The following is a 16556-nucleotide window of genomic DNA, read 5'->3' as shown; positions in this document are numbered from 1 at the left end:
AAGCTCTTTCCTAAATTTTTTTTTTTCAAGTCTCTATTAGTTGATAGCAGTGCACTAACTTCTTTAGTGGGCAATTTGTTTAGAAGAGAAGGTAAAGTTATTGATATCTACTGGACAGACTCTAGATATTATAATTGTTTTTTATTTCCTTTATGCTTTTTTTTGGTTTGGGGTGATACTGAAATGAGCCAGAGAATAATTTTCCGTCACAATTTCAAGTATTAGAAATCAAGTATTCATTATTACAGTGCTGCACATATTCACAGGATTTTTCCTCTTATTGAATATGTATAATGAAATTTTACAATGGGGTATTTATTCCATCATGACCGTACATAGTCACTACTATATACTTCCAAGCTAATACATAACCATCACTTCTCCTAGAATGAACTTACATGTCTTTGCCCCTTACTGGAAGTTTTTTTATGTCTTAGAGGATCATCTAAAGGTGATTGTATTCACTGAGAGCACCCAAAATTTTAAGGGACCTTGTCTTGAATTTTCCTTACGGCGTGCACTCTTTTTTTTTTCACATGACTGCCACAAAACCACTTAGGTTCCTCATTATCTGTTTATCCACTGGTTCCAGCTACATTTACGATCTACTGTCTACTTCTGCATTCTTTCACCCAGTTTCCTAGTTCCTAGCTCTACTTTGCAACTTCAAGGGATCTGAACATTTCTCTTCTCCCTGTACTCTGTCAGGGGCATTGCTAATCCTTTTCCCTTTCAAATTCATTGTAAGCTTTTTCATTTTTTGTTTCCTGTAAGCTGAATAAATCAGTCAGTCAAGATGTGGGGCTGTGTGCCTGTAGGTGCACACACATATATTTACACATATTGGTTTGCCCTGGTCTAGATGAAATAGGATTTGCCCAGGTGTTGACATCTGTGGGTTTTTGTCCTGTAACTCTAGGCTATAAATGATCAAAGTACTTCAACCAGACTTCATGAAGATTGTCGCTTTCAGAGTAAAACTTGAAACCAAAATGTCCTCATGTAACTGCATATTGATTTGCGAGGCTGCTAACATAATGCAATTTCTTTAAAAGTAATAGTTCCCTGAAGTTCTGCTTTAGTGCATAAAGAAGGACAGTCCTCATCTGATTTGACATCTTGTATTTTAGCCCATTCTGTGGACAGAAACTAAGCTTCCTTAAGTCATTGTGTGCTATGAACTTGTAACATTCACAATAGGAGTTACATTTTCAATTAAATGTGACATCTCAGCCTCTTCCACAGTAGAATTATTGTTAAAGCATGTCTGGGAAACTGATACAGTAGGAGCAGTTGATATTAATGTGATTTCTGGGAAATTTTATGCTGCTTCATGTAAAGTACCCTGAACACTTTTCTGTCTGTTCCTTTGGGTACTTGGATCCTCTGAAGATGATCTTCATTGTTGTATTAATTCAAAAAGTTCCTGCTCTGAAGTGTATCTGTTATTTTCCCCCTCTAGAGCCTTTTTTGCGCTCTGTACTGTCCTCTTACACGGACAGAGGTTGGAGAATGTTGCAGAATTCACTGGGCCACAGAGGAGTGACAAGAGGAAGATAATTTTCTAGCTGAATGATGATCATTTGAAAGAGGAAAGTCCTGGGTTCCCACAGCTATTTATACATTTAATCCAATAACTGTTCAGTGTAAAACATTGTAATACAATCTGTTCAAGTAGGTTTACTTGTCCACCATCTGGACATGAGTACTGCCTGCCAAACCAGTTGGGAAGGCAGTGGAAGAAATCAAGGTTACTTTAAAGTAGTGAAGGCTTCTCAGGATAACCTCTGTACACTTGCTTTCTCTGTTTAAGCAGCTATCACCTTCTCAGTTGTAACTTTGTGTGACAGTGGAGGTGGCTGAAGGAACTAAGTATACAGTGCACTACAACCCGTGCTCAGAGAATCAGCCCTGGAATATTTAAAGGTAATAGTGGTCTTGGTGAGAACATGAAGGTTCTCAAATCTGAATTTTTCTTTCAGAATTTTAGGCCATTTGGATATTACAAGAAAGTAATATCGAAACAAGGGGAGATTACACAAAATCTAGGTATGTTTTGTAAGTATCTGGTGGCAGACAGTAGAAGCTTGTTCCACTTTAGAATTACCCACTCTGGTTTCCATTTCTGTTAGATGTAAATCCAAATCCCTCGATTAATTGCTCTGTGTGGATTAATCTAAGTTCCTCAATACTTCTACAGATACCAAGCAAAAGAGTGTATAGCACAAGATTATAATGATTTATAGATTATATAGATTTATAAGTGGTCAAATACTACATTATTTTACTTTGTTTTAATGAAATGATAAATGAGAGGAGAGGCATTAAAGCTGATAAATTTTAGTGCAAAATTTTTTATACTGTAGAAAATATATTAGCAAGTGAGCTACACTAGGAAGCAATGAAGCCCTAAGTCACCCACTCTAGAATTCCATTATGTTGATATTGGAGCTTTAGCCACCTGTAGGGTGTAGTACTGATGAAGATGGCCCCACCTGTGTAAGAACTGAATATTTCCCTCCTTATTCCCTTCATAAAGTTAGGACAGATATGGTGTTCATTTTACAAGAGCCTCAAGTGGGCAATGTTAGATGGGTCGTGAATTCAAGTATATATTGTGCATTCAGATGACATGTAGAATACTAGAAAATTAAACTTTAATTTTTCATTGCATTTTTTGTCCGACCATATTAAAGTGATCTAGTTATGGTTGTGTTAGTGTATTCGTCTATTGGCATGTGTCTTAAGTGATTTAAAAATCTAGCTGAAGCTGTTCAGTTATAGCAACATCAGTTTTTTTGAGCAATGAATGCATTGTGCTCTCATGCAGAACTCATGCTTGCTTGGCTGTGAGGGAGAAAATTACAAGTTCATTAGCTGATACAGCAGCTTTGTTTTCAAAAGTAATTTGATGTCTGTACTTCTCCCAAGTGAAAATGGAACTTTTCTGATTCTAATGAGCTGATTTGATAGTAAAAATGTTCTCTCTACAAAAAATGTTCTGGAGGAAGCACATTTTTACTCAAGTCTTTATACTGAATTTTGACTACAAAAAAATTAAAAAGTGTGCTTTAAAATTGGCTTAGAGAGACACTTTTAGCTGGTTTCCATCATTAGAACTGTAGCAACTTTTTCTGAAAAATGTATAGAATTAGAAATTTGATTTTATGTGGATTTTAGAAGCTAATTTTGAAAGGTAAAAATACAGACTTCATGATAGTATGAGAATTATTTTTGAGAATGAAATGTAATTTTGGTAAGCCATTCTTATTTTTATTTTTCTAATGTAGACATTATTTTCACCTCCAGTTTGCTCAATGTGATTTATTGAGTTATTCACTATAAAATACCTGAATTTTTAATATTCAGCATAGAAAATAATGCTGAGTATCGGTGTTTAAACAGCAATAGCATATTAACATAGTAAAACCATTAGGTTTTCTATTAAAGCTTCCTGACTGCTTGTACAATCATAATTTAATATTCCACAATGAACTTCTGCTTTTGTCCTACTAATCACATTTTTTTATTTAGATAAAAATTAATGTGCTGGTATCTATGAATAGTTTTTCCTTAAACTACTCAGAAATAGATCTAAAAGTGCAAAGTAATTATTTTATATTAAAAGGATTAAGTGCTTTATCTGCCACTGGAGATTGTCTACCTTCTGTTGTACCACTGAATCCATTAATTAACTTAGCACCATGCTATGTCCTTTCTGTTCTAATGAACTACTTACTGGGAAGGTAGTATTCTGATTAAAAGAATTCCTGCTCAGGAAACTGTGATACTTCTGTTTCTTATGTGTGGGTAAATGGCGAGTATGCCAGAACCTCATGTGGATGGCTGAGAGAGGTTAAATGTTTTGTTTAAAAATGCTGAGGTACTAGGCATGAGGAAGAAGGCTGAACTTAGTGGTTCTGTCATATTTATGTGTGTGTTTTTGCCTCCTGAGAAAAAGAATTTGCTAGGAAAATGTGACAATAAAGTGACCAAGGAATGGATAAAATAAAACTATGGAGAGTGAATGTCAGAGATGGCAAAGAATTTATGAATAATCATTAGCAACCAAATGACAGTGAAATAATATGAGGGTAGATGAAGATTCCTCTCACAATGACCATGAGTTGTGATGAAAAGTTTGCAGAAAGCATTAGGAGACATAGTACTCTGAAACATTAAAATAGGTGCAATGGCTGTAATGTACACATTTCCTAATTTTTGAAAGTGAAGCTTACACTCAAGTAATTGTGATACCTTCAAAACTTTTTCTACTGCCTACTTCACTAGCTTTTTAAAATTGCTTGTAGAATCTCTTTACTTAAATATTTTTTCATAACACAAAAAAAGGAAAATGATGCTTTTGCATATCTTGAAAAGAAAGAAGGAAAAATCAACATTTTGAGCTTGCATCCAAATTTTGGTGATTAAATAGTTTTATCATATGAACATTTCTGTGTTACAGTTAGTCATTTCTGGCAAGAAGAGAAAATGTGAATTTTCTTTAATACGAAGTAGGACTTTTATTAATTTGCATGCTTTGCTTTGGACCCTTCACTTTCTGGTCTGGTTGTCCATTAAATTGGCTGGATCATGTTGCTATTGTAAACCATGTCAAGTGCTGTATATATTTCTGATTGTTTTTGATAATTACTGTTAGTGTCCTAAAGCAGATTGACTGATATTTGGAGAAAAAAAATTTTGGAAGACTTGGATTTGAAACCAAAGTGGGCTTTCATGAATTTCATGTGAAGCAATGAAATAAGGTACTACTTTCTGAAATCCTTGTAGAAGAAATAATTTTGCTGTCTTACCTTTTCCCCTTGAGAGAGAAACATTGATAGGACTGCCCCAATGCTGAAGTCATCTGCAGACTTTAGGTATTTCAATTCAATTGTTAGATATGTAACTGGTTTCCTGTGTAACTTCTTTGGTTGCTTGTCAATTTTACAAACTGTAAAGGTTGGTACTTCCCTTTTTTCTTGCTTTTTCCATTTCATAGCAAAGAAGGGGGTATACATTGCCTTTTCCTTTTTTTTCCCCCTTTTTTTTGTTGTTATTTTTGAGGTATGGCAACACAAATTCTTTTCAATTCTTCTTGGAAAAGTAGTGATCTTTATGTGGTCTGTGCCTTTCTTAGTAGCAAATAATGTGTCAAATTTAGTAAATTTAATTTTGGAAAAAATGTTCTGTAAGTACTCATGATAGGTTTTGTCCATCTGCAAAAGTCTGTTAAACTTAAAAGGATTTATGAAATTGAATTCTGTGTGTTAGGATATTTTCTGAAAGCAGAACAAACTGAATGTATAATAGAAGTCCATCAAATATTTATGGTTGCACATGGTCAAAAAAACCAAGTTTCCCTGGTGTTTTTTAAAACTTTGACAATGCCAGCATAATATGGTCTTGAAAAAGTGTGGATGCAAGGGTGCAAATTGTTCTAATTTTATGCAGCTCTATCCGTAGTGCTCATGAAGAAAAAGCATAATAGTAGATCTGTCTCTTATAATCTTGTATCCTTCCTCTGATAGGGATTCTGGAGAATTTTGCCATTTGTAGTCATCTTCTAATAAAGTTTTTCATTGCCTTTTCCACTTGTTGTTTTTTTTTTTCTTTTGTTTTTCAAAGTATAACTCGTTTTCCAGACCCTCTGGGTTTTTATCAAATGCAGATTCACCAGCTACAAACTCAAGTTGATACAGGAAAAGTTACTTTTATTCTTCCTGTGACTATGTTGATATTCTGTTTAACCTAAAAGTCTCCTTATTTCCTTCCTATGTCCCAGATGGTGAGGGTTTTTTGTTTGTGTGTATATTGATTCTTATAATTTAATTCCTTTTTTTTTTTTTTGGTTCTTGTTATTATCTTAGCTTTTTCTGGTTTTTTCTAGAAATAGAATATTCACATATACTGATGCAAACTTAAAGCCTGCTCAACTCAAAGAGCAGACTTCATCCTGGAACATTTGTGGCTGCCCTGGGAAAAGCTATGCACGTATTTTATGCCAAAAATTGTTCTCTAGTCTGTTCAAAGTCAAATTTTAGACTGCCTACATTTACTTCCTGTATTAGGTTGTATGTCTCTTGCCTTCAGTGTAATACTGCGTTCTTTTTCTTCCAGTCTGTTTATTCATATTGCAGTTCCCAGTGATTCTACTTTTTCTTCATATGATGGTTTTCCTTTGCATGTGTTTTGTCATCATACTTCTGAATTGGTGTCACAATTCTGTGATTATCCAGATATTTTTCCTTATAGCCTTTAGTTTAATCTTTTCTATAATATTTACAACATTCTTCTCAAGAATTTTGGTATTTTTAAATTTTCCCTTCTTTTCTGTATTCCACTGTTCTTGGTATGTGCAGATAGATTTTAAAAGTATTCCCACAATCTGTTTTATATCTGTTGTTCTAAGATAGATTGTCAGATTTTGCTCTCCTCCAAGGAGAGAGATGAATGAAATGCAAAAGTAGGTTGAGTAAAATTTTGATGGCTCTGAAGAGATCTGTATTGTTTAGAAATTTTTCTGTCATTCTTTACCGTAAAACCCTCTGGATTTCTTGGAGTGGGAGCAGAAAGCACACCTGTAATCATGACAATATCTGGAGACAAATGTGGAAAGGAATCAAGGGTTTGATTTCATTATTTGGTACTTATCTTTTTTCTTACCTTCTGATCTGTGTGATTTATTCTAAAATCAGAGCCCATGTGCACATTTAGTGCTGGTATTTATACAGATATAACCTGTCAGGCCCTTAATGGGCTCAATTTGACATCATTCAAGAAAGACTAGGTCATACTATTTTCTTCTTGCTCTTAGCAGCCATCCCCCTATTTCAGTCACTATTTGAGTGTCTCTCTATTGCTAAATTGACTGAGTGCTGTTTTCAGTCTTAATTCAGTTATTTGCCTCGTGTCAGCTTTCCTTCCAGGTCTATACCCTTTGCAAGTAAAGACAGAATTTTAAGAATCCCTTTTTTTATTATTCATTTTTCAGCTTCTATCTTTTTAAACTTGCTCTTGAATCAATCATTCATTTGTTTCCAGGTTGATAAATCATTGTTTTAGAAAGTAATCTTGCAGCTTATACTGCAGAAGGAAATACTCAGTTGCTATTTCGTGTGATTCAGGTTTTCTCTGTGGAAATTCCTGCTGAAACTGTTCTGATTGTTAGCATATACTTAAGTGTCATGTGCTCTCCTTGTGTTTCCAAACACTGCAAAGTAACAACAAGGATAAATCCTTCAGATACCCAAATTACTATAAGTTACTAAAGGGCATTAACTTTTACAGATATTCAATACAGATTGTTATTCTGTTGGACCTGACTTTTCTAATTATGGCATAAAGAGTAGTAGTTCTCAGAGACTCATCATGATTCTTTTTGCCTGTGACCTTCTTTTGTCTTTGAGATTTAATATGTTCCTTGCTTTTGGCTTGGAGGTCTTCATTGTGACTTGTATGTTTTGAGTTTGCATTTCTTCCCTGAAAATTCAAGTTAGGCTGCATGAATTAGCTCTATAAATTCTTTGCTACGCTTGGAGAAGAAAAATGAAATGACACGGTGTGAAATGCTATCAAAACAAATACGATCTCTTTTAAATGCTTTTATTTTTCCTGCTTCAGTCCTTAATGCAGTTTGCTGAAATACATAAAGCTAGTAATAGATTCTGATCTCATCATGATCACTCTCTGCTCTAATATATAAAATGGATGATTCTAATTCATTAAGCTCTAATCATTGCCTCTCTTACTGTCCATCTATTGACAGGAGCCCTCCTGGAAGTGATTTTTGTCCTGTTGCTGTGTTCTGTCGCATGAAAATGGTTCAGATGATATCTCTTCCCAGAACAGGAAACCATGTGCCATATTGTGATAATCAGATGATCTATTTTCTTTTTTAATTCCTTTCTGAGCAGTGGTTTAAAACTACTTTGTGCTTTGAATATTTTATACCATCATATCATCTAGGATCCCAATGTAAAATGGGTAAGAATGGCTTAACTCATTCAGTTGGAGTTCGCCTAATCCAGTATTTATTTATTTTTTTTCCTAAGGAGAAATGCAAATGGATACTCAGAGAGGGGAAGCATTATCTCCTCACCAACCTGTAATCTTCCACCCTTCCACTGTTTTCAGTTCTGGTTTTCTTGAGCCTAATGTTTTCCACTAATGGATGTCTCCATGAGGAATGCTCAGTCATGAGTTGTTCATCAGTCCTGTCTTGCATGTCTTTTTCCATGCTTTACAGAATGATGCTGTTAAGGAATCTACATCTGTAGTTACAACTGCATCGAGAGAGGATTGCCAAGTCTCACGGCTCATGCCTTGTCATTTTATTAATCTTCATCTTTGCCAACTATTTTGCTGTCAAAAAAAGCAACTTCTTTTCATCTCTCCTACTATCTAGAGTAGTGTTGTCCATTTGACATACTTCTGAATTCACTGAACAGATTTACTGTTCAAAAGACTTTACAGCTGCCTTGCTTCATAGTTAATTTGTTCTGTTACAAGAATTGCGTCTGGCCTGAAGTAGATTTTTTTTTTCTGTCTCTTAACCATGAATATTGAAAGAAGTGCAGATGACAAATCATTTATATTCAAACTTATTCTGTCATCAGTCCTATATTTTGCCATGCACAGATTGGATTGCAATGATGTTTTTACCATCTCCATGGAGGGGGTTTGTTTACATCTTAATCAGTGTAGTACGGGAACATGTTCTTCACAGTGGGTCAGCATTCTTAAGAGTAATGTTCTCCTTTTCCCACTGTATACTGCACTAAGACTCTACCAAATATTGGCCTCTGTACTGCAGATGCTTAAGAGCCCATTCTCTTACTGAAGCACATACTTCTTTAATGATAACTGGTTAGTATCTGGATCTTTTATTGATGATGGTCTCAGACAATGAATGCAGCTTCAGCTGTCTGGGACTGAGAGTAATTAAGTAACATTGGCCTAGGTGTAATTCTCTGATTGTTTGGCCTTTGAAGCGGACATTACCCATTTGACCTAGAAGAGATTTAAATTTGCAGAACCGGACTTGTATGTTACTATTATGATAAACACATTTGGTTTTTCCTGTGCACACAAATAGCTGATATGGAATATCGAACTTAATCAGTTTTTCAGATTGTATAGGTTTTATATTGTACATGCTTTGAGCAGGGGTTCTTCCCTGTGGATAAATATCAGTGTGAAAATCATGCAGTTTCTGACTTGGTGAAAGATCAGGGCTCTTCATCTTTTTCTTCAGTTTTTTCCCAAGAAACACAAGGAATGGCTGTGTTATTCATAATCTAGTAGTTTGCATAGTGAAATGACAGCCAGAGGGTGCAGAAAGAAGGAAATTTTCAGTGGAAATTAAAGGGAAAAAATAATTAATAATGAAGAGGATGTCTGTAGAAGTTGCAGAATCTCCATCCTTGCAGTCTATATAAACTATTGGACAATGCCCTCAGCAGCCCGTGGAAACTCCTGAATTTAACCATGATTTGAGGTGAATTTTGAATGGGATGACCTCTACAACATTTAAAATTGTTAAAATAATTTTAAGTATCAAGAATGTATGATTTTTAAAACCATTTTAATTAAAACTATATTACGTCTTGATAAAAGGAATGGTACTGCAGTGAATACACATTAGATCTTGAAGTAACTGATAAGAGATACTTTTTTTCAGTTTAATATGTTGGTCATCTTCCATCAGTCATTTGGAGAGAGACAAGTAGGTTTATGCATGAGAAGGGTTATTTCCTGTGATTAAAAACTAATGATGCAGTTTTTCTCTATCTTGTACTCACCCACCTGATTGCTCTGTGTGCTGGGGAACAAAGTGTGAAGGTCACTTCTACGAGATGTGATGAGGGGGAATGTGAGGAGAATGGCAGCCATTTGAAAATTAATACCGGTTCTAAGCTGATGAGGAGAGGGCAATTTTTGAACAAAGAAACAAGAAAGTAATTAGCCAATTATATTATTGCATATGCTTATCATACTGACATGGGATAGGCCATCGATAGGTGATGATAACCATTTCTTATATCACTGCTGACAAACATGCACTGCAGAGTGATAGACTAGATCCACTATCTTGTTAGCCATTGGGCTTTGGGTATTTGAAAGGTGGTTGGATATAGTTTTTTAGAATATTAGCCAAATATTTTATCAGCATGCTCAGCATTGAAATTTGTTGCTGACATTATAAATGCCATTTGTAGTTCTCAAAGTTAGACCAGATGAATAATGCAAGTCATGCTTTCGTAGCTGTTAAATTTTCCACAACCAGAGGAAATCAACAGTGTGCAGATGTCTAATCAATCAATTAATTTATAGGGTTTTCATCACAAGCCTCAAAGTTGGAATTAAGATTAATTTTTTTTTTTTAGAGCTCATGTAATTTCTCCAAAATCAGTGCAGTTTTACAATTCTTTATAATATTTGAGCATTTTGTCCTCCTCTGTCCCCTGATGACTTAAATATGCTAATATTATTTGAAAGTAGTGTTTCTTCTTAGGATAAGATTGCATGCATGCAGCCATTAGTATTCGGTTCAGTGATCTGTCATATCTATCTTAGGATCTTTGCTTGTCAAAGAGGTCTAATGAGTTACCTGAAGTAACTGTATTGGATTAAGTATTTTTAGGAATTGCACTTATACTATCACCAGTTTCAATGCCACAATTCATATTTATATGGTGGTAACACCACTAGTATGTCATTGGTACCTTCCTGGATGATCTTAAGCTGCATTATACATTACAGTTTGTGCAAGCATATGAATATAAGGCTGTCCACTTGGTGAGGTTGGGTAGATTTCATGCTTAATTTCACACAATGATTAAAACAGCATTATTTTAATCAATTACCTGAGAAGTGATCAGCTGTGGGGTTGATACCAACTTCTGCAGACTATATTCAGATGCTGTTTAGTAGCAAGATCCCTGCCATGAGAACTAACAGATGGAATTATTGCAAGAAAAGAAATTAGTAGGTAAACTAAAATTGATTTTTTCCATACCATTAATTTGGGGAGAAATGCTTTAGGGTTTGCAGAAATTTAATAAATATGCATAAGGTGATATTATGTTTTCCACATCCTTTACATTTATACTGGCTTATTAAAGATTTAATTAAGTTTTCTGAAAAGGGAGAGGATGCAGTCTTGCAAAAAAATGTAGATGACAGTGTGGGTTCACAATAATTAGGGCTTCAGGGATAAAATAAAGATTCTCTACAGTTAATGAATATTAAGGCAATGGCTGCTTTGAAAACTTACAAAAATGTCAGTCTTTTACCTACCACATCTGTCTTCTGTTTATTTTCTAGCTCTAGTCCATCAATATATGTGACAGATTACATATCATTTACTTCTGCAACTATGAATAGTAAACAAAAGTTACCAAAGATATTTTACTTTACCCTTTCTGTGTGTAAGCAATCTTTTGTATCAACTTCTTGCTCTTCATTATCCTGCATCTTCTTTGTTGTCCATTCATTTAAATCTTAAAAACAAGTATCTCTGGATTCATTTTATTAATGTTTTCCTATTGAAATAGCACATCACGAAGCACTACAAAACTGTTTTTTTTTTAAATAGCTCATTGAGTCCATTTTTCTGTCAAGTTTCTAAAATCTTGTCTGTGGTTAGACAAAAAAACGTGGCAAAGCAACTGTGGACCATATTAATCCATGGGCTTCATTGGTCTCTTGTATTCTGTGTGTAGAAATATATAAATAAGCAAATGACATGTATTTTGCCTTCTTTGACTTGCAGCTTCCAAACTCTTAGCGACCCAAACTGTCTCTAATGCCCTTCTCCAGTAACACACAATTAAATTCTGCTCCTTCATTAGGATTTCTTAATGCTCTGATTACATAAATAACAATACCAAAAGAACAATTCCTTTGCACAACTGGTTCAGTGTAAATGGAACTATGATTTTATACTTCAATACTGAACAACATATTTTGGCCTATAAATTCTGTGTCAGTAATATTGAGGAAGTATATTGTTCTGCAGTTCAAAGGCTGTATTCAGTTGTGAGTTCAGTACAGTTGTCATGGATTCTGTTGTAGGTTTTTGTTTAACACTTTGAATGTAACTTCCTGCTTCTTTCAGATATGTAGCACATACTAGATTACACTGTTCAGCCATATGGTTCACATAGCTAGCATGCTACATTGCACCTTTGTCCTTATACCCCTTGACCATTTTCCAGGTCTACTTTCCTCCCTGTATCATTGTTGCTCCTGTTCTCCTTTTAGAATATCTCCTGGAAATCTTCCTACAAGAAGAAATTGAGTTTCTTTACCATTCTGTATTCTGCTCCAACAGTTCTGGTGGCCCAGTCTGACATCAGTAAGTCAATAGTACTTACCTCTCCTTCTTCACATTAATATCCATGGGAAAAGTGGATATTTTCCTGACAATGGGTAATGAAAAAGGTATAAAGTGAAAAAGGAGCTGTAGTATGGACTCTAGGATAATTGTCCTTTAGAACCTGCAGCCTCTCTGAAAGCATTGCCTTTTTACGTTAATGTCTTTAACATATACCCTTTTCTGAAACTTCTTGTATTCATTGATATCTTGAGTTTTAGTTGTCTGAAAACTACTTCTCCCTGATGGTCTAAGTGTCTTTTAGAAGTACCAGGAGAGTAAATTTTTCTCATAGGTTAACTCATTGGTTAACTCTTTTCTAAATGGGAACTGTTAATGTGCCTCAGGCAGAGTATTTGATTTTGTATAAATATGAAGTTTTATTTTAGTGTTACAGATTCTGGTAAGTTATCCTGAAGACAGAACTGTGTATCTGCAAATTGACTTAGTCATGCTACAGATTATTTCTCACAGCCCCTTTTACAAGCAGCTGGTAAAAAGCCATTTGGCACACAAGCCATGTCTGTTCTATATTATGAAAGCTTTAAATACTTGCCTTTCTGCACTCTTATTTGTTTTCTGAACCATTAATTTACATAGTTTTTGACAAAGCAGTACTTTTTCAGAAAAAATATGGTCTCTTCTAACCATATTAGAACTAACTCAGAAATAAATTATTGGATATTTGGCCAAAGCCAGTGAGCCAAATTTATAGTAAGTTACTTATGCAGTCAGATGATCTCAGTCAAGTTGGAGTGTGCGTATAAAGCAACCCATTTGTGTGCTTGGTTAGTAATCATCCAGTTTCAGTCCTGTATAGGTAAGTCCATGTGTATACATAATGCAGGATATTTCACTCTGTTATTTAAATTTCTTTTTTGTATTTATTTTGCCTATATACATTATTTGGCAGAGTAAATTCAATTCAGTTTAGCTACATTCTTGGAGTGGGAGATAAGGACTTGTGTACCAGCAAAGTAAATTGGAAAGTAATGCCTCATACTTATTTTTAAATATGATTCAGACCTAAAACTTTATAGCAAATCATGTTGTGTTCTTGTAAAAGGATAGCTTTCTGTCAAATGGAGATAAAGTGTATTCTCAGTCTTTGTGTCTGTAGGGATTAGGGCAGTAATTGCATCTAATTTCTGGTGATGCTTTCTCCTCCCTGTGGTCACTGATGTATTATTTCTCTGAATGTTCAGGAAGGAGTTGAAATGTCTGCAGTGGATTTCTTGAATCTGAATGTAATTCCTATTACTTTACTCATCTTTTGGCTTGTCAGAATGAGAGTTTGTCATAACTGTTTTCTTCTAAATATAGAGGGGGCAAACTAATTGTGTATGTTGAGAATTTTAGTTAGGGACATGCACATATATAATGCAGGGAAAAGAAAATTTTGACAGAATGAATAATACAGTTCTGTAGAAAATGTATTTTTTTTTTAATGTCCAGTTCTTGAACTGTGAAAGCCTGACTCCCTTGTGTAGTAAATTGTGTGGGATGAAAACTCTCTTGGAGTGTAAATTGTGCTGGATGAAAACTGGAATGAATTGAGAAGTACTACCTGCTTTTTCTCTGTCATGTTTTTAAGACTGAAGGAAGTTTCTGTGATGAAAATCTCCCAGACTGATTATATTTAAAGTGGTGCAACCAATGTCAATATTCCTGATTGGCATTTTTCCTTGTAATGAAGTGATTTACTGTTTGTTCTTGCATGTTCCATGAATATTCACCAGTTTTGTTGCTAAGCATATTGATGTGCTTTGCACTTACTTATCACTTACAATTGGTTTCAGGGCTATCTAATCTTCCTCTCTATAGCAATTATTCCTTATCTATCAGAAGATCCTCCCTCTTACTCTACTTCAGGGAGCAGGAGGGGTGTAAGCTTATAAAAGCTTTCTCACTTGATCTTTCACTAGTTAACATGCCTCTTTGGTTGTCTCTATCAATTATTTTGTCTTGTTAAATTGAGAAGTGAACAGATCAGAACTATTCTGTGCTTTTGGGTCAGTTACTGATTCAGTTTTCCTGTTTTCCTTCCAATAGCACCTGTTTTAGCTTAGACCATTGTGCTACTGTAAAAAGTAGGAGTGGCAGTGTGTTCTGTCTTCTAACTGGCAAACTTTGTTCTTTATTATGGCTACTGTTGCAGCATTTGTAAGGGAAGTAGGGCTGTGTTGGAGTTCTATGGGAAGTGGAGAACAGAAGACCTTCACACTCAATAAGGAAAACTTCTTGTAGGGAAACAATTTATGTTTATTCTCCAGGCTATAAGTAAGCATTTCTGAGGTGCATTTTTTATTTGCCAAACTGACTTCAAAATCTAGGTTGAATGGTAGTTGAGGGGGGGTAGTGGAAGGTGACGTGCTTAACTATTGTCTAATATTTACCTTAAAGAATGCAGATATCAAAACTAGAATATTTAAATATAGGATAATATGCTGAACTAGCTATGTTGAATCTTTTTCAGCTAGCTTCAAACCAATACAGGACAAGAATGTGTGTAAATTTTATTCACATATGAATTGTTTACCTTATAAAGATTATGTAGCCTTTGACTTCAGTAATTTTTCAGTGTTAATTCTTTATGGAGTTATGTTAAATACAAAGATGGTGTTTTCTACCCCAGCATGTCCTTGAGATGCAAATGATGAAGGCTGGGAAGATATAGACTAGTATATTAATATGTTTACAATAGTACCCGAGTTCTGTGGGAATCCACTATTGCACATGGACTAGGTTGACTTGTGGCCTGAGCTGGTACTGCCTCTGTTATATTCCTATGATGATGGACTTGTGATGTAAAGAGGACTTCAGAATATATCTGTGTGCATTAAGGTAATCAGGAAAAGTAATTCTTGAGAAAATTAGGAAAAATGTCTCTTTTTCAGCTGGGAAAAAATAGGGCAAGTGCTTTACAGATTCATTATTCTGATTGTTTTCAAAGCAAAACTCCAGGACGAGTCTGTGGAATATTAAATTTTATAATCATGCTTCCTTTCTCCTTTATATTTTTCATTATTCTATATCAACAGACTCCTTAAAATCAACCACAAAAACCAAAGTGCCAAATAATTTTTTTCTCTCTATTTTTTCTCTGCCCTTAAGCACCCTACTCTTTAAAAGTGCCAGTATTCTTTTTGCTTACCTAAACTTTAGATGCATAATAATCATAGATCTCTACTTGGTCTTTTATAGAATTGAAGCTTATGATTTCTTGACTGGTTTAGGTATTGAAATTATGTCCCGCTTTAGCAAAGGAATAATCTAAGAGGGTTTTTTGCTTTTTTTTGGGTGGTGGGTGGTTTTTTTTTTTGTTGTTTGTTTTGCTTTGTTTTAAATCTGTAATTGTTTTTAACCCTGATAGGTCTTCTATTAGCCAAGTCTGGAGTTATCTTTTTTTTTTTAGTGAGACTAGTAAAAATATTTTGCATAATATTTCTTTTCTACCATAGGAGGTTTAATCCTATGGGTACTTGGGTTAATGAGTAAAACATAAAGAACACATGGAATTTTAAGGAGGAAGCAAAACTTTTATCTGTGGTAGGTAGTTGAAAGATGTCCCAGTGCCTTTGGCAGTAACAAACTTTTTCCACTCTAAAAATTAATTATTTTGTCTGCAATTTTTGATTATAAGTTTTAAAATTCTTTAATTTTACACAGACTAGTTTGTGCATAGTTAGGTATCTTATTTCAGAAAGTATTTGTCTTGTCAGAGACAGAAAGAAATTGTTGATTACTTATCACCACATCCTTCCTCCTACATTACTCTCTTAATTCACTTGCTGTGAAGAGGCAAGTGAGAAATTTAATTCTGGTTTATGTTTGTTTTTTTTTTTAGCTTCCCAGTGTGCCAATCAGAAAGATAACCTTTTATATTAAGGTGCCAATGAGAAATAGGTATTTGACAATTCTCTCAGTAATACCAAAAAGACAAATTCATGATGTCTGCCTGTGTGTTATTTTGGGGTTTTGGCACTTGTTGCTGGTTTTTGTGTTTGTTTTGGTTTGGTTTTTTTGATTTTTTTTTTTTTTGTTTTGTTTGATTGTGGGTTTGTTTGTTTGGGTTTTTTTTAATGTTTTAGAAGATGAAGAAACCAGAGTACTCATATCCAGAATATTTTTCAAATAGATGCTTTATGTATTCTCTCTATGAAGTTAACCAGTTGTT

The 16556-nt window shown here is 34.5% G+C and overlaps 1 protein-coding gene across 2 annotated transcripts in view; it reads left to right on the top strand.

Moving 5' to 3' along the window:
- Positions 1–16556, top strand: part of TUSC3 (tumor suppressor candidate 3) — a 107969-nt gene that overhangs the window by 10317 nt on the left and 81096 nt on the right. Inside the window, exon 2 of one of the 2 annotated variants that reach the window (XM_064418067.1) lies at positions 12268–12361. The exons of the other annotated variant lie outside the window; for it this stretch is intronic. The gene's annotated coding sequence lies outside the window, so the exon portion shown is untranslated. The remainder of the gene's footprint in view (positions 1–12267; positions 12362–16556) is intronic. 2 annotated transcript variants of the gene reach the window in all.

Source organism: Passer domesticus, chromosome 4 (assembly GCF_036417665.1).
Source record: "Passer domesticus isolate bPasDom1 chromosome 4, bPasDom1.hap1, whole genome shotgun sequence".
Lineage (NCBI taxonomy): Eukaryota > Metazoa > Chordata > Aves > Passeriformes > Passeridae > Passer > Passer domesticus.
The sequence above is the reverse complement of the archived record's forward strand: the minus strand, read 5'-3'. Positions and strand labels throughout refer to the sequence as shown.